We start from the raw sequence: 15,487 nt of genomic DNA on the forward strand, positions 1-15,487 counted from the left end.
AGCAGCACACCCAGAGTGCAATGGGTGAGCCTTGCCCTGGGAGAAGCACCTTCATGATCATAGTATCTCACCTGGCAGGTAAGTAGGAGTTGGGCTAGAGCTGGGGAGGGTCGCTGCTCGGGTACCCCCCTGTCAAGTGAAGGAGATCCAACTGAGGCAGCACAAGGGAACTCTCGAAAGAAGAACAAGGCAAGAGGAAAATCTGAGACAAAGAAATCTGACTTTTACCAGAGCTGACCAGAGGAAAGCACAAACACAGTCCCCCACTACCACAAATAATGCAGTTGAGTTTCCCACATTTGGGGAAATCACAGGGGTCAGCATACCCAAAATGCAATGAATGAACCTCACCCTGGGAGAACAATCTTCATGACCATGGTATCTCCTATGCAAAATAAGTATGATTTGGAATAGGGCTGGGGAGGGCCGCTGCTCATGCACATCTCTGTCAAGTAAAGGAGATTCAACTGAGGCAGCACAAGGGAACTCTCATCTGGGGACAACAACTGCAGGGAGAACACATATTTTCAGATGAACATGGGAGGGCAGAAGGCTGCCTAATACTGAAGCACCCCCAAACAACAAACCAAATGCAACAACTAGTGCAAGCATTCCTGGGGGAAGTTCTGCAGAAGACGGATTTGCATACGGTGATGTCATACAAGCAGTGGGTCAAAGTTGGCTTCAACCCTCATCTGCATATGAAAAGAGAAAAGGGGCGTGCAGGGCATGGCGGCCTTTTGCGGTGCTTGGATGACCCCTAGTTCGCATTAAACACCTCCACCCTCCTTTGGTGTGGGGCTCATGTTGGCCATGCCCCATCCCCTGAAGCATTCAAGCAGATTTCTTGCAGCAGCTGGGCACTGTAACAGCTCCAGAGCTGCTCTGTAAGGCAAGTAAAAGGGTGTGGGCCCTGCAGCACTACCTGTAGTTTGCATTGTGCATTGGAAGGCACAAAGTAAGCAGACGGGAGGAGAAGTCAGGATAGTGCACAAGGGTATAGAAGGGAGCGGCTGAAGAAAAGAGAAGTGGAAACAGACAGCAAACTAGGCTGGAGAGAGACCTGAGACAAAGAGATCTGAATTATACGAGAGCCGACCAGGGGAAACACAAATTATGCAGTCAAGTTTCCCACATTTGGGGAAATCGCAGGGGCAGCACACCCAGAGTGCAATGGGTGAGCCTTGCCCTGGGAGAAGCACCTTCATGATCATAGTATCTCACCTGGCAGGTAAGTAGGAGTTGGGCTAGAGCTGGGGAGGGTCTCTGCTCGGGCACCCCCCTGTCAAGTGAAGGAGATCCAACTGAGGCAGCACAAGGGAACTCTCAAAAGAAGAACAAGGCTCTGAAACAAAGAAATCTGACTTTTACCAGAGCTGACCAGAGGAAAACACAAACACAGTCCCCCACTACCACAAATAAAGCAGTCGAGTTTCCCACATTTGGGGAAATCACAGGGGTCAGCATACCCAGAATGCAATGAATGAACCTCACCCTGGGAGAATAATCTTCATGACCATGGTATCTCCTATGCAAAATAAGTATGATTTGGGATAGAGCTGGGGAGGGCCGCTGCTCAGGCACATCTCTGTCAAGTTAAGGAGATTCAACTGAGGCAGCACAAGGGAACTCTCATCTAGGGACAACAACTGCAGGGAGAACACATATTTTCAGATGAACATGGGAGGGCAGACGGCTGCCTAATACTGAAGCACCCCCAAACAACAAACCAAATGCAACAACTAGTGCAAGCATTCCTGGGGGAAGGCCTGCCGCAGATGGATTTGCATATGGTGATGTCATCCAAGCAGTGGGTCAAAGTTGGCTTCAACCCTCGTCTGCATATGAAAACAGAAAAGGGGCGTGCAGGGCATGGTGGCCTTTTGCTGCGCTTGTCTGACCCCTAGTTTGCATTAAACACCTCCACCCTTCTTCGGTGTGGGGCTCATGTTGGCTATGCCCCAGCCCCTGAAGCATTCAAGCTGATTTCTTGCAGCAGCTTGGCACTGCAACAGCTCCAGAGCTGCTCTGTAAGGCAAGTAAAAGGGTGTGGGCCCTGCAGCACTACCTGTAGTTTGCATTGTGCATTGGAAGGCACAAAGTAAGCAGACGGGAGGAGAAGTCAGGATAGTGCACAAGGGTATAGAAGGGAGCGGCTGAAGAAAAGAGAAGTGGAAACAGACAGCAAACTAGGCTGGAGAGAGATCTGAGACAAAGAGATCTGAATTATACGAGAGCCGACCAGGGGAAACACAAATTATGCAGTCAAGTTTCCCACATTTGGGGAAATCGCAGGGGCTGCACACCCAGAGTGCAATGGGTGAGCCTTGCCCTGGGAGAAGCACCTTCATGATCATAGTATCTCACCTGGCAGGTAAGTAGGAGTTGGGCTAGAGCTGGGGAGGGTCGCTGCTCGGGCACCCCCCTGTTAAGTGAAGGAGATCCAACTGAGGCAGCACAAGGGAACTCTCAAAAGAAGAACAAGGCTAGAGGAAGATCTGAAACAAAGAAATCTGACTTTTACCAGAGCTGACCAGAAGAAAACACAAACACAGTCCCCCACTACCACAAATAAAGCAGTCGAGTTTCCCACATTTGGGGAAATCACAGGGGTCAGCATACCCAAAATGCAATGAATGAACCTCACCTCGACTGCTTTATTTGTGGTAGTGGGGGACTGTGTTTGTGTTTTCTTCTGGTCAGCTCTGGTAAAAGTCAGATTTCTTTGTTTCAGATCTTCCTCTAGCCTTGTTCTTCTTTTGAGAGTTCCCTTGTGCTGCCTCAGTTGGATCTCCTTCACTTAATAGGGGGGTGCCCGAGCAGCGACCCTCCCCAGCTCTAGCCCAACTCATACTTACCTGCCAGGTGAGATACTATGATCATGAAGGTGCTTCTCCCAGGGCAAGGCTCACCCATTGCACTCTGGGTGTGCTGCCCCTGCGATTTCCCCAAATGTGGGAAACTTGACTGCATAATTTGTGTTTCCCCTGGTCGGCTATCGTATAATTCAGATCTCTTTGTCTCAGATCTCTCTCCAGCCTAGTTTGCTGTCTGTTTCCACTTCTCTTTTCTTCAGCCGCTCCCTTCTATACCCTTGTGCACTATCCTGACTTCTCCTCCCGTCTGCTTACTTTGTGCCTTCCAATGCACAATGCAAACTACAGGTAGTGCTGCAGGGCCCACACCCTTTTACTTGCCTTACAGAGCAGCTCTTGAGCTGTTACAGTGCCCAGCTGCTGCAAGAAATCTGCTTGAAAGCTTCAGGGGATGGGGCATGGCCAACATGAGCCCCACACCAAAGCAGGGTGCAGCAGAAGGCTGCCTAATACTGAAGCACCCCCAAACAACAAACCAAATGCAACAACTAGTGCAAGCATTCCTGGGGGAAGGCCTGCCGCAGATGGATTTGCATATGGTGATGTCATCCAAGCAGTGGGTCAAAGTTGGCTTCAACCCTCATCTGCATATGAAAACAGAAAAGGGGCGTGCAGGGCATGGTGGCCTTTTGCGGCGCTTGACTGACCCCTAGTTTGCATTAAACACCTCCACCCTCCTTCGGTGTGGGGCTGATGTTGGCTATGCCCCAGCCCCTGAAGCATTCAAGCTGATTTCTTGCAGCAGCTGGGCACTGTAACAGCTCCAGAGCTGCTCTGTAAGGCAAGTAAAAGGGTGTGGGCCCTGCAGCACTACCTGTAGTTTGCATTGTGCATTGGAAGGCACAAAGTAAGCAGACGGGAGGAGAAGTCAGGATAGTGCACAAGGGTATAGAAGGGAGCGGCTGAAGAAAAGAGAAGTGGAAACAGACAGCAAACTAGGCTGGAGAGAGACCTGAGACAAAGAGATCTGAATTATACGAGAGCCGACGAGGGGAAACACAAATTATGCAGTCAAGTTTCCCACATTTGGGGAAATCGCAGGAGCAGCACACCCAGAGTACAATGGGTGAGCCTTGCCCTGGGAGAAGCACCTTAATGATCATAGTATCTCACCTGGCAGGTAAGTAGGAGTTGGGCTAGAGCTGGGGAGGGTCGCTGCTCGGGTACCCCCCTGTAAAGTGAAGGAGATCCAACAAAGGCAGCACAAGGGAACTCTCGAAAGAAGAACAAGGCTAGAGGAAAATGTGAGACAAAGAAATCTGACTTTTACTAGAGCTGACCAGAGGAAAGCACAAACACAGTCCCCCACTACCACAAATAATGCAGTTGAGTTTCCCACATTTGGGGAAATCACAGGGGTCAGCATACCCAAAATGCAATGAATGAACCTCACCCTGGGAGAAAAATCTTCATGACCATGGTATCTCCTATGCAAAATAAGTATGATTTGGAATAGGGCTGGGGAGGGCCGCTGCTCATGCACATCTCTGTCAAGTAAAGGAGATTCAACTGAGGCAGCACAAGGGAACTCTCATCTGGGGACAACAACTGCAGGGAGAACATATATTTTCAGATGAACATGGGAGGGCAGAAAGCTGCCTAATACTGAAGCACCCCCAAACAACAAACCAAATGCAACAACTAGTGCAAGCATTCCTGGGGGAAGGCCTGCCGCAGATGGATTTGCATATGGTGATGTCATCCAAGCAGTGGGTCAAAGTTGGCTTCAACCCTCGTCTGCATATGAAAAGAGAAAAGGGGCGTGCAGGGCATGGTGGCCTTTTGCGGCACTTGGCTGACCCCTAGTTTGCATTAAACACCTCCACCCTCCTTTGGTGTGGGGCTCATGTTGGCTATGCCCCAGCCCCTGAAGCATTCAAGCTGATTTCTTGCAGCAGCTGGGCACTGTAACAGCTCCAGAGCTGCTCTGTAAGGCAAGTAAAAGGGTGTGGGCCCTGCAGCACTACCTGTAGTTCGCATTGTGCGTTGGAAGGCACAAAGTAAGCAGACAGGAGGAGAAGTCAGGATAGTGCGCAAGGGCATAGAAGGGAGCGGCTCAAGAAAAGAGAAGTGGAAACAAACAGCAAACTAGGCTGGAGAGAGACCTGAGACAAAGAGATCTGAATTATACGAGAGCCGACCAGGGGAAACACAAATTATGCAGTCAAGTTTCCCACATTTGGGGAAATCGCAGGAGCAGCACACCTAGAGTGCAATGGGTGAGCCTTGCCCTGGGAGAAGCACCTTCATGATCATAGTATCTCACCTTGGCAGGTAAGTAGGAGTTGGGCTAGAGCTGGGGAGGATCGCTGCTCGGGTACCCCCCTGTAAACTGAAGGAGATCCAACTGAGGCAGCACAAGGGAACTCTCGAAAGAAGAACAAGGCTAGAGGAAAATCTGAGACAAAGAAATCTGACTTTTACCAGAGCTGACCAGAGGAAAGCACAAACACAGTCCCCCACTACCACAAATAATGCAGTCAAGTTTCCCACATTTGGGGAAATCACAGGGGTCAGCATACCCAAAATGCAATGAATGAACCTCACCCTGGGAGAACAATCTTCATGACCATGGTATCTCCTATGCAAAATAAGTATGATTTGGAATAGGGCTGGGGAGGGCCGCTGCTCATGCACATCTCTGTCAAGTAAAGGAGATTCAACTGAGGCAGCACAAGGGAACTCTCATCTGGGGACAACAACTGCAGGGAGAACACATATTTTCAGATGAACATGGGAGGGCAGAAGGCTGCCTAATACTGAAGCACCCCCAAACAACAAACCAAATGCAACAACTAGTGCAAGCATTCCTGGGGGAAGTTCTGCAGAAGACGGATTTGCATACGGTGATGTCATCCAAGCAGTGGGTCAAAGTTGGCTTCAACCCTCATCTGCATATGAAAAGAGAAAAGGAGCGTGCAGGGCATGGCGGCCTTTTGCGGTGCTTGGATGACCCCTAGTTCGCATTAAACACCTCCACCCTCCTTTGGTGTGGGGCTCATGTTGGCCATGCCCCATCCCCTGAAGCATTCAAGCTGATTTCTTGCAGCAGCTGGGCACTGTAACATCTCCAGAGCTGCTCTGTAAGGCAAGTAAAAGGGTGTGGGCCCTGCAGCACTACCTGTAGTTTGCATTGTGCATTGGAAGGCACAAAGTAAGCAGACGGGAGGAGAAGTCAGGATAGTGCACAAGGGTATAGAAGGGAGCGGCTGAAGAAAAGAGAAGTGGAAACAGACAGCAAACTAGGTTGGAGAGAGACCTGAGACAAAGAGATCTGAATTACACGAGAGCCGACCAGGGGAAACACAAATTATGCAGTCAAGTTTCCCACATTTGGGGAAATCGCAGGGGCAGCACACCCAGAGTGCAATGGGTGAGCCTTGCCCTGGGAGAAGCACCTTCATGATCATAGTATCTCACCTGGCAGGTAAGTAGGAGTTGGGCTAGAGCTGGGGAGGGTCTCTGCTTGGGCACCCCCCTGTCAAGTGAAGGAGATCCAACTGAGGCAGCACAAGGGAACTCTCGAAAGAAGAACAAGGCTAGAGGAAGATCTGAACAAAGAAATCTGACTTTTACCAGAGCTGACCAGAGGAAAACACAAACACAGTCCCCCACTACCACAAATAAAGCAGGCGAGTTTCCCACATTTGGGGAAATCACAGGGGTCAGCATACCCATAATGCAATGAATGAACCTCACCCTGGGAGAATAATCTTCATGACCATGGTATCTCCTATGCAAAATAAGTATGATTTGGAATAGGGCTGGGGAGGGCCGCTGCTCATGCACATCTCTGTCAAGTAAAGGAGATTCAACTGAGGCAGCACAAGGGAACTCTCATCTGGGGACAACAACTGCAGGGAGAACACATATTTTCAGATGAACATGGGAGGGCAGAAGGCTGCCTAATACTGAAGCACCCCCAAACAACAAACCAAATGCAACAACTAGTGCAAGCATTCCTGGGGGAAGTTCTGCAGAAGACGGATTTGCATACGGTGATGTCATCCAAGCAGTGGGTCAAAGTTGGCTTCAACCCTCATCTGCATATGAAAAGAGAAAAGGGGCGTGCAGGGCATGGCGGCCTTTTGCGGTGCTTGGATGACCCCTAGTTCGCATTAAACACCTCCACCCTCCTTTGGTGTGGGGCTCATGTTGGCCATGCCCCATCCCCTGAAGCATTCAAGCTGATTTCTTGCAGCAGCTGGGCACTGTAACAGCTCCAGAGCTGCTCTGTAAGGCAAGTAAAAGGGTGTGGGCCCTGCAGCACTACCTGTAGTTTGCATTGTGCATTGGAAGGCACAAAGTAAGCAGACGGGAGGAGAAGTCAGGATAGTGCACAAGGGTATAGAAGGGAGCGGCTGAAGAAAAGAGAAGTGGAAACAGACAGCAAACTAGGCTGGAGAGAGACCTGAGACAAAGAGATCTGAATTATACGAGAGCCGACCAGGGGAAACACAAATTATGCAGTCAAGTTTCCCACATTTGGGGAAATCACAGGAGCAGCACACCCAGAGTACAATGGGTGAGCCTTGCCCTGGGAGAAGCACCTTCATGATCATAGTATCTCACCTGGCAGGTAAGTAGGAGTTGGGCTAGAGCTGGGGAGGGTCGCTGCTCGGGTACCCCCCTGTAAAGTGAAGGAGATCCAACTGAGGCAGCACAAGGGAACTCTCGAAAAAAGAACAAGGCTAAAGGAAAATCTGAGACAAAGAAATCTGACTTTTACCAGAGCTGACCAGAGGAAAGCACAAACACAGTCTCCCACTACCACAAATATTGCAGTCAAGTTTCCCACATTTGGGGAAATCACAGGGGTCAGCATACCCAAAATGCAATGAATGAACCTCACCCTGGGAGAAAAATCTTCATGACCATGGTATCTCCTATGCAAAATAAGTATGATTTGGAATAGGGCTGGGGAGGGCCGCTGCTCATGCACATCTCTGTCAAGTAAAGGAGATTCAACTGAGGCAGCACAAGGAAACTCTCATCTTGGGACAACAACTGCAGGGAGAACATATATTTTCAGATGAACATGGGAGGGCAGAAGGCTGCCTAATACTGAAGCACCCCCAAACAACAAACCAAATGCAACAACTAGTGCAAGCATTCCTGGGGGAAGGCCTGCCGCAGATGGATTTGCATATGGTGATGTCATCCAAGCAGTGGGTCAAAGTTGGCTTCAACCCTCGTCTGCATATGAAAAGAGAAAAGGGGCGTGCAGGGCATGGTGGCCTTTTGCGGCGCTTGGCTGACCCCTAGTTTGCATTAAACACCTCCACCCTCCTTTGGTGTGGGGCTCATGTTGGCTATGCCCCAGCCCCTGAAGCATTCAAGCTGATTTCTTGCAGCAGCTGGGCACTGTAACAGCTCCAGAGCTGCTCTGTAAGGCAAGTAAAAGGGTGTGGGCCCTGCAGCACTACCTGTAGTTTGCATTGTGCATTGGAAGGCACAAAGTAAGCAGACGGGAGGAGAAGTCAGGATAGTGCACAAGGGTATAGAAGGGAGCGGCTGAAGAAAAGAGAAGTGGAAACAGACAGCAAACTAGGCTGGAGAGAGACCTGAGACAAAGAGATCTGAATTATACGAGAGCCGACGAGGGGAAACACAAATTATGCAGTCAAGTTTCCCACATTTGGGGAAATCGCAGGAGCAGCACACCCAGAGTGCAATGGTTGAGCCTTGCCCTGGGAGAAGCACCTTCATGATCATAGTATCTCACCTGGCAGGTAAGTAGGAGTTGGGCTAGAGCTGGGGAGGGTCGCTGCTCGGGTTCCCCCCTGTGAAGTGAAGGAGATCCAACTGAGGCAGCACCAGGGAACTCTCGAAAGAAGAACAAGGCTAGAGGAAGATCTGAGACAAAGAAATCTGACTTTTACCAGAGCTGACCAGAGGAAAGCACAAACACAGTCCCCCACTACCACAAATAATGCAGTCGAGTTTCCCACATTTGGGAAAATCACAGGGGTCAGCATACCCAGAATGCAATGAATGAACCTCACCCTGGGAGAACAATCTTTATGACCATGGTATCTCCTATGCAAAATAAGTATGATTTGGGATAGGGCTGGTGAGGGCAGCTGCTCAGGCACATCTCTGTCAAGTAAAGGAGATTCAACTGAGGCAGCACAAGTGAACTCTCATCTGGGGACAACAACTGCAGGGAGACCACATCTTTTCAGATGAACATGGGAGGGCGGAAGGCTGCCTAATACTGAAGCACCATCAAATATCAAACCATATGCAACAACTAGTACAAGCACTCCTGGGGGAAGGTCTGCAGCAGACGGATTTGCATACGGTGATGTTATCCAAGCAGTGGGCCAAAGTTGACTGGAACCCTCATCTGCATATGAAAAGAGAAAAGGGGCATGCAGGGCATGGCGGCCTTTTGCAGTGCTTGGATGACCCCTAGTTCGCATTAAACACCTCCCCCCTCCTTTGGTGTGGGGCTCATGTTGGCCATGCCCCATCCCCTGAAGCATTCAAGCTGATTTCTTGCAGCAGCTGGGCACTGTAACAGCTCCAGAGCTGCTCTGTAAGGCAAGTAAAAGGGTGTGGGCCCTGCAGCACTACCTGTAGTTTGCATTGTGCATTGGAAGGCACAAAGTAAGCAGACGGGAGGAGAAGTCAGGATAGTGCACAAGGGTATAGAAGGGAGCGGCTGAAGAAAAGAGAAGTGGAAACAGACAGCAAACTAGGCTGGAGAGAGACCTGAGACAAATAGATCTGAATTATACGAGAGCCGACCAGGGGAAACACAAATTATGCAGTCAAGTTTCCCACATTTGGGGAAATCGCAGGGGCAGCACACCCAGAGTGCAATGGGTGAGCCTTGCCCTGGGAGAAGCACCTTCATGATCATAGTATCTCACCTGGCAGGTAAGTAGGAGTTGGGCTAGAGCTGGGGAGGGTCGCTGCTCGGGTACCCCCCTGTAAAGTGAAGGAGATCCAACTGAGGCAGCACAATGGAACTCTCGAAAGAAGAACAAGGCTAGAGGAAAATCTGAGACAAAGAAATCTGACTTTTACCAGAGCTGACCAGAGGAAAGCACAAACACAGTCCCCCACTACCACAAATAATGCAGTCAAGTTTCCCACATTTGGGGAAATCACAGGGGTCAGCATACCCAAAATGCAATGAATGAACCTCACCCTGGGAGAACAATCTTCATGACCATGGTATCTCCTATGCAAAATAAGTATGATTTGGAATAGGGCTGGGGAGGGCCGCTGCTCATGCACATCTCTGTCAAGTAAAGGAGATTCAACTGAGGCAGCACAAGGGAACTCTCATCTGGGGACAACAACTGCAGGGAGAACACATATTTTCAGATGAACATGGGAGGGCAGAAGGCTGCCTAATACTGAAGCACCCCCAAACAACAAACCAAATGCAACAACTAGTGCAAGCATTCCTGGGGGAAGTTCTGCAGAAGACGGATTTGCATACGGTGATGTCATCCAAGCAGTGGGTCAAAGTTGGCTTCAACCCTCATCTGCATATGAAAAGAGAAAAGGGGCGTGCAGGGCATGGCGGCCTTTTGCGGTGCTTGGATGACCCCTAGTTCGCATTAAACACCTCCACCCTCCTTTGGTGTGGGGCTCATGTTGGCCATGCCCCATCCCCTGAAGCATTCAAGCTGATTTCTTGCAGCAGCTGGGCACTGTAACAGCTCCAGAGCTGCTCTGTAAGGCAAGTAAAAGGGTGTGGGCCCTGCAGCACTACCTGTAGTTTGCATTGTGCATTGGAAGGCACAAAGTAAGCAGACGGGAGGAGAAGTCAGGATAGTGCACAAGGGTATAGAAGGGAGCGGTTGAAGAAAAGAGAAGTGGAAACAGACAGCAAACTAGGCTGGAGAGAGACCTGAGACAAAGAGATCTGAATTATATGAGAGCCGACCAGGGGAAACACAAATTATGCAGTCAAGTTTCCCACATTTGGGGAAATCGCAGGGGCAGCACACCCAGAGTGCAATGGGTGAGCCTTGCCCTGGGAGAAGCACCTTCATGATCATAGTATCTCACCTGGCAGGTAAGTAGGAGTTGGGCTAGAGCTGGGGAGGGTCGCTGTTCGGGCACCCCCCTGTCAAGTGAAAGAGATCCAACTGAGGCAGCACAAGGGAACTCTCGAAAGAAGAACAAGGCTAGAGGAAGATCTGAGACAAAGAAATCTGACTTTTACCAGAGCTGACCAGAGGAAAGCACAAACACAGTCCCCCACTACCACAAATAATGCAGTCGAGTTTCCCACATTTGGGAAAATCACAGGGGTCAGCATACCCAGAATGCAATGAATGAACCTCACCCTGGGAGAACAATCTTCATGACCATGGTATCTCCTATGCAAAATAAGTATGATTTGGGATAGGGCTGGTGAGGGCCGCTGCTCAGGCACATCTCTGTCAAGTAAAGGAGATTCAACTGAGGCAGCACAAGGGAACTCTCATCTGGGGACAACAACTGCAGGGAGACCACATCTTTTCAGATGAACATGGGAGGGCGGAAGGCTGCCTAATACTGAAGCACCATCAAATATCAAACCATATGCAACAACTAGTACAAGCACTCCTTGGGGAAGGTCTGCAGCAGACGGATTTGCATACGGTGATGTTATCCAAGCAGTGGGCCAAAGTTGACTGGAACCCTCATCTGCATATGAAAAGAGAAAAGGGGCATGCAGGGCATGGCGGCCTTTTGCAGTGCTTGGATGACCCCTAGTTCGCATTAAACACCCCCACCCTCCTTTGGTGTGGGGCTCATGTTGGCCATGCCCCATCCCCTGAAGCATTCAAGCTGATTTCTTGCAGCAGCTGGGCACTGTAACAGCTCCAGAGCTGTTCTGTAAGGCAAGTAAAAGGGTGTGGGCCCTGCAGCACCACCTGTTGTTCGCATTGTGCGTTGGAAGGCACAAATTAAGCAGACGGGAGGAGAAGTCAGGATAGTGCGCAAGGGCATACTTTTCTCTTAGTCCGGGGGCAAGGCTTCAAAATGGGGTCTGCAACGGAGGAGACACAGGGGGCGTGGTCACAGCAGCTTTTCTCTACAGCCTGCACCAGCAGGAGCCTACACCATTTTTTATGATCACGCTGAACTGCAGTGCGACTGCAATTACAGCATGGTCAAGAAGGGAGGCGTCATGCTGGGTGGCCATGCCCTGTCACTGTGCAGGAGCCAGCACAGCTCACACACTAGTCCCCGGGTGCAGCCCCCAACCCCCGGGACACCCGGAGCAACAAAATGTAGATTCAGGCCACCAGGCCACGCCCCTACCTATGAAACCATGCCTCCTTTTTACCATTGCGCTGTTTATCTGCGCGCACTGCATTACAATCTCCCTCGCCACCTTTCTGGGTGTCACCAGTGATAGTGACACCTCTGCCATGCTTGTAGCAGCTGGTCCTAAGATCTACGCCTCAAGCCCTGAGTGTTTGCCCTTGTGACTTGTTGATCATCATAGCGAAGCAGATGCTTACAGAAAACTGCAGGGGCTTAGATTGAAAATAAAAAAATTGATGGGTATAAGGTAGAGAGGAGCGGGTTCGGTTCTCCGAGAACCGAATTCCCCACGAACTCCACGTGGTTTACACTGGTCCGAGGCAGGCTCGGTTGTTCCCGCCTGACTCGGAAAACCTGAACAAGGGAAAATGTCATCATCCCGCTGTCGGATTCTTGCGAGATTCGGATTCCATATAAAGAGCTGCGCGTTGCTGCCATTTTTACTCGTGCATTGAAGAGAGAGCGGAGAGGACGTGGCTATGTTCTCTCAGTGGAAATCTCAATATCAGTGCTCAGTATCAGTGGTTACTTATTGCTGCTCAGTAATACTAGTAGTGTGTCTCTCCTGCTCAGTGTCAGTTCTCAGTAGTATCCTCATCAGTGCTCAGTATCACTGCTCATTGTCTTGTGCTGCATTGTGGTGCTCAGCATACTACAGTACATTACTAATAGTCCAGTGCTGCATCTTGCTGCTCAGTGTCAGTTCTAGTATCCTCATCAGTGCTCACTATCACTGCTCATTGCATTGTGGTGTTCTGTATACTACAGTAACATAGTAATATAGTATATATAGAGGAGCGGGTTCGGTTCTCCGAGAACCGAATTCCCGACGAACTCCACGTGGTTTACACTGGTCCGTGGCAGGCTCGGTTGTTCCCGCCTGACTCGGAAAACCTGAACAAGGGAAAATGTCATCATCCCGCTGTCGGATTCTCGCGAGATTCGGATTCCATATAAAGAGCTGCGCGTTGCCGCCATTTTTACTCGTGCATTGAAGAGAGAGCGGAGAGGACGTGGCTATGTTCTCTCAGTGGAAATCTCAATATCAGTGCCCAGTATCAGTGGTTACTTATTGCTGCTCAGTAATACTAGTAGTGTGTCTCTCCTGCTCAGTGTCAGTTCTCAGTAGTATCCTCATCAGTGCTCAGTATCACTGCTCATTGTCTTGTGCTGCATTGTGGTGCTCAGCATACAACAGTACATTACTAATAGTCCAGTGCTGCATCTTGCTGCTCATGTTGGCTATGCCCCAGCCCCTGAAGCATTCAAGCTGATTTCTTGCAGCAGCTGGGCACTGTAACAGCTCCAGAGCTGCTCTGTAAGGCAAGTAAAAGGGTGTTGGCCCTGCAGCACTACCTGTAGTTTGCATTGTGCATTGGAAGGCACAAAGTAAGCAGACAGGAGAAGTCAGGAGAGTGCACAAGGGCATAGAAGGCAGGGGCTCAAGAAAAGAGAAGTGGAAACAGACAGCAAACTAGGCTGGAGAGAGACCTGAGACAAAGAGATCTGAATTATACGAGTAGCCGACCAGAGGAAACACAAATTATGCAGTCAAGTGTCCCACATTTGGGGAAATCGTAGGAGCAGCACACCCAGAGTGCAATGGGTGAGCCTTGCCCTGGTAGAAGCACCTTCCTGATCATAGTATCTCACTTGGCAGGTAAGTAGGAGTTGGGCTTGAGCTGGGGAGGGTCGCTGCTCGGGCACCCCCCTGTCAAGTGAAGGAGATCCAACTGAGGCAGCACAAGGAAACTCTCAAAAAAAGAACAAGGCTAGAGGAAGATCTGAGACAAAGAAATCTGACTTTTACCAGAGCTGACCAGAGGAAAGCACAAACACAGTCCCCCACTACCACAAATAATGCAGTCGAGTTTCCCACATTTGGGGAAATCACAGGGGTCAGCATACCCAGAATGCAATGAATGAACCTCACCCTGGGAGAACAATCTTCATGACCATGGTATCTCCTATGCAAAATAAGTATGATTTGGGATAGGGCTGGGGAGGGCCGCTGCTCAGGCACATCTCTTTCAAGTAAAGGAGATTCAACTGAGGCAGCACAAGGGAACTCTCATCTGGGGACAACAACTGCAGGGAGAACACATATTTTCAGATGAACATGGGAGAGCTGAAGGCTGCCTAATACTGAAGCACCCCAAACAACAAACCAAATGCAACAACTAGTACAAGCATTCCTGGGGGAAGGTCTGCAGAAGACGGATTTGCATACGGTGATGTCATCCAAGCAGTGGGCCAAAGTTGGCTTCAACCCTCATCTGCATATGAAAAGAGAAAAGGAGCGTGCAGGGCATGGCGGCCTTTTGCGGTGCTTGGATGACCCCTAGTTCGCATTAAACACCTCCACCCTCCTTTGGTGTGGGGCTCATGTTGGCCATGCCCCATCCCCTGAAGCATTCAAGCTGATTTCTTGCAGCAGCTGGGCACTGTAACATCTCCAGAGCTGCTCTGTAAGGCAAGTAAAAGGGTGTGGGCCCTGCAGCACTACCTGTAGTTTGCATTGTGCATTGGAAGGCACAAAGTAAGCAGACGGGAGGAGAAGTCAGGATAGTGCACAAGGGTATAGAAGGGAGCGGCTGAAGAAAAGAGAAGTGGAAACAGACAGCAAACTAGGTTGGAGAGAGACCTGAGACAAAGAGATCTGAATTACACGAGAGCCGACCAGGGGAAACACAAATTATGCAGTCAAGTTTCCCACATTTGGGGAAATCGCAGGGGCAGCACACCCAGAGTGCAATGGGTGAGCCTTGCCCTGGGAGAAGCACCTTCATGATCATAGTATCTCACCTGGCAGGTAAGTAGGAGTTGGGCTAGAGCTGGGGAGGGTCTCTGCTTGGGCACCCCCCTGTCAAGTGAAGGAGATCCAACTGAGGCAGCACAAGGGAACTCTCGAAAGAAGAACAAGGCTAGAGGAAGATCTGAACAAAGAAATCTGACTTTTACCAGAGCTGACCAGAGGAAAACACAAACACAGTCCCCCACTACCACAAATAAAGCAGTCGAGTTTCCCACATTTGGGGAAATCACAGGGGTCAGCATACCCATAATGCAATGAATGAACCTCACCCTGGGAGAATAATCTTCATGACCATGGTATCTCCTATGCAAAATAAGTATGATTTGGGATAGAGCTGGGGAGGGCCGCTGCTCAGGCACATCTCTGTCAAGTAAAGGAGATTCAACTGAGGCAGCACAAGGGAACTCTCATCTGGGGACAACAACTGCAGGGAGAACACATATTTTCAGATGAACATGGGAGGGCAGAAGGCTGCCTAATACTGAAGCACCCCCAAACAACAAACCAAATGCAA

At 49.9% G+C, this 15,487-nt stretch overlaps 20 non-coding genes and 3 pseudogenes across 20 annotated transcripts; 1 reads left to right on the forward strand and 22 right to left on the reverse strand.

The window, feature by feature from the left end:
• Positions 1-238: 238 nt before the first annotated feature.
• Positions 239-402, reverse strand: LOC135005478 (U1 spliceosomal RNA). Its single transcript, XR_010206047.1, has one exon. It is a non-coding gene; the product is annotated as a U1 spliceosomal RNA (small nuclear RNA).
• A 674-nt stretch (positions 403-1,076) lies between these two features.
• Positions 1,077-1,239, reverse strand: LOC135005499 (U1 spliceosomal RNA). The gene has a single exon (XR_010206067.1). It is a non-coding gene; the product is annotated as a U1 spliceosomal RNA (small nuclear RNA).
• Positions 1,240-1,381: 142 nt separating this feature from the next.
• LOC135005489 (U1 spliceosomal RNA) lies at positions 1,382-1,545 on the reverse strand. Its single transcript, XR_010206057.1, has one exon. It is a non-coding gene; the product is annotated as a U1 spliceosomal RNA (small nuclear RNA).
• Positions 1,546-2,219: 674 nt separating this feature from the next.
• Positions 2,220-2,382, reverse strand: LOC135005507 (U1 spliceosomal RNA). Its single transcript, XR_010206074.1, has one exon. It is a non-coding gene; the product is annotated as a U1 spliceosomal RNA (small nuclear RNA).
• A 468-nt stretch (positions 2,383-2,850) lies between these two features.
• On the forward strand, positions 2,851-3,013 carry LOC135005498 (U1 spliceosomal RNA). The gene has a single exon (XR_010206066.1). It is a non-coding gene; the product is annotated as a U1 spliceosomal RNA (small nuclear RNA).
• An 855-nt stretch (positions 3,014-3,868) lies between these two features.
• On the reverse strand, positions 3,869-4,004 carry LOC135005515 (U1 spliceosomal RNA; annotated as a pseudogene).
• Positions 4,005-4,156: 152 nt separating this feature from the next.
• Positions 4,157-4,320, reverse strand: LOC135005482 (U1 spliceosomal RNA). Its single transcript, XR_010206050.1, has one exon. It is a non-coding gene; the product is annotated as a U1 spliceosomal RNA (small nuclear RNA).
• A 674-nt stretch (positions 4,321-4,994) lies between these two features.
• Positions 4,995-5,158, reverse strand: LOC135005519 (U1 spliceosomal RNA). Its single transcript, XR_010206083.1, has one exon. It is a non-coding gene; the product is annotated as a U1 spliceosomal RNA (small nuclear RNA).
• A 152-nt stretch (positions 5,159-5,310) lies between these two features.
• Positions 5,311-5,474, reverse strand: LOC135005485 (U1 spliceosomal RNA). Its single transcript, XR_010206053.1, has one exon. It is a non-coding gene; the product is annotated as a U1 spliceosomal RNA (small nuclear RNA).
• A 674-nt stretch (positions 5,475-6,148) lies between these two features.
• On the reverse strand, positions 6,149-6,311 carry LOC135005496 (U1 spliceosomal RNA). Its single transcript, XR_010206064.1, has one exon. It is a non-coding gene; the product is annotated as a U1 spliceosomal RNA (small nuclear RNA).
• Positions 6,312-6,462: 151 nt separating this feature from the next.
• Positions 6,463-6,626, reverse strand: LOC135005493 (U1 spliceosomal RNA). Its single transcript, XR_010206061.1, has one exon. It is a non-coding gene; the product is annotated as a U1 spliceosomal RNA (small nuclear RNA).
• A 674-nt stretch (positions 6,627-7,300) lies between these two features.
• LOC135005509 (U1 spliceosomal RNA) lies at positions 7,301-7,463 on the reverse strand. Its single transcript, XR_010206076.1, has one exon. It is a non-coding gene; the product is annotated as a U1 spliceosomal RNA (small nuclear RNA).
• Positions 7,464-7,615: 152 nt separating this feature from the next.
• On the reverse strand, positions 7,616-7,779 carry LOC135005494 (U1 spliceosomal RNA). Its single transcript, XR_010206062.1, has one exon. It is a non-coding gene; the product is annotated as a U1 spliceosomal RNA (small nuclear RNA).
• A 701-nt stretch (positions 7,780-8,480) lies between these two features.
• On the reverse strand, positions 8,481-8,616 carry LOC135005513 (U1 spliceosomal RNA; annotated as a pseudogene).
• Positions 8,617-8,768: 152 nt separating this feature from the next.
• LOC135005483 (U1 spliceosomal RNA) lies at positions 8,769-8,932 on the reverse strand. The gene has a single exon (XR_010206051.1). It is a non-coding gene; the product is annotated as a U1 spliceosomal RNA (small nuclear RNA).
• A 674-nt stretch (positions 8,933-9,606) lies between these two features.
• Positions 9,607-9,769, reverse strand: LOC135005503 (U1 spliceosomal RNA). The gene has a single exon (XR_010206071.1). It is a non-coding gene; the product is annotated as a U1 spliceosomal RNA (small nuclear RNA).
• A 152-nt stretch (positions 9,770-9,921) lies between these two features.
• On the reverse strand, positions 9,922-10,085 carry LOC135005486 (U1 spliceosomal RNA). Its single transcript, XR_010206054.1, has one exon. It is a non-coding gene; the product is annotated as a U1 spliceosomal RNA (small nuclear RNA).
• A 695-nt stretch (positions 10,086-10,780) lies between these two features.
• On the reverse strand, positions 10,781-10,922 carry LOC135005506 (U1 spliceosomal RNA; annotated as a pseudogene).
• A 152-nt stretch (positions 10,923-11,074) lies between these two features.
• Positions 11,075-11,238, reverse strand: LOC135005512 (U1 spliceosomal RNA). The gene has a single exon (XR_010206079.1). It is a non-coding gene; the product is annotated as a U1 spliceosomal RNA (small nuclear RNA).
• A 2,424-nt stretch (positions 11,239-13,662) lies between these two features.
• On the reverse strand, positions 13,663-13,826 carry LOC135005516 (U1 spliceosomal RNA). The gene has a single exon (XR_010206081.1). It is a non-coding gene; the product is annotated as a U1 spliceosomal RNA (small nuclear RNA).
• A 152-nt stretch (positions 13,827-13,978) lies between these two features.
• LOC135005490 (U1 spliceosomal RNA) lies at positions 13,979-14,142 on the reverse strand. Its single transcript, XR_010206058.1, has one exon. It is a non-coding gene; the product is annotated as a U1 spliceosomal RNA (small nuclear RNA).
• A 673-nt stretch (positions 14,143-14,815) lies between these two features.
• Positions 14,816-14,978, reverse strand: LOC135005497 (U1 spliceosomal RNA). Its single transcript, XR_010206065.1, has one exon. It is a non-coding gene; the product is annotated as a U1 spliceosomal RNA (small nuclear RNA).
• A 151-nt stretch (positions 14,979-15,129) lies between these two features.
• LOC135005492 (U1 spliceosomal RNA) lies at positions 15,130-15,293 on the reverse strand. The gene has a single exon (XR_010206060.1). It is a non-coding gene; the product is annotated as a U1 spliceosomal RNA (small nuclear RNA).
• Positions 15,294-15,487: the final 194 nt, after the last annotated feature.

Source organism: Pseudophryne corroboree, unplaced genomic scaffold (genome assembly GCF_028390025.1).
Source record: "Pseudophryne corroboree isolate aPseCor3 unplaced genomic scaffold, aPseCor3.hap2 scaffold_2031, whole genome shotgun sequence".
Classification (NCBI taxonomy): domain Eukaryota; kingdom Metazoa; phylum Chordata; class Amphibia; order Anura; family Myobatrachidae; genus Pseudophryne; species Pseudophryne corroboree.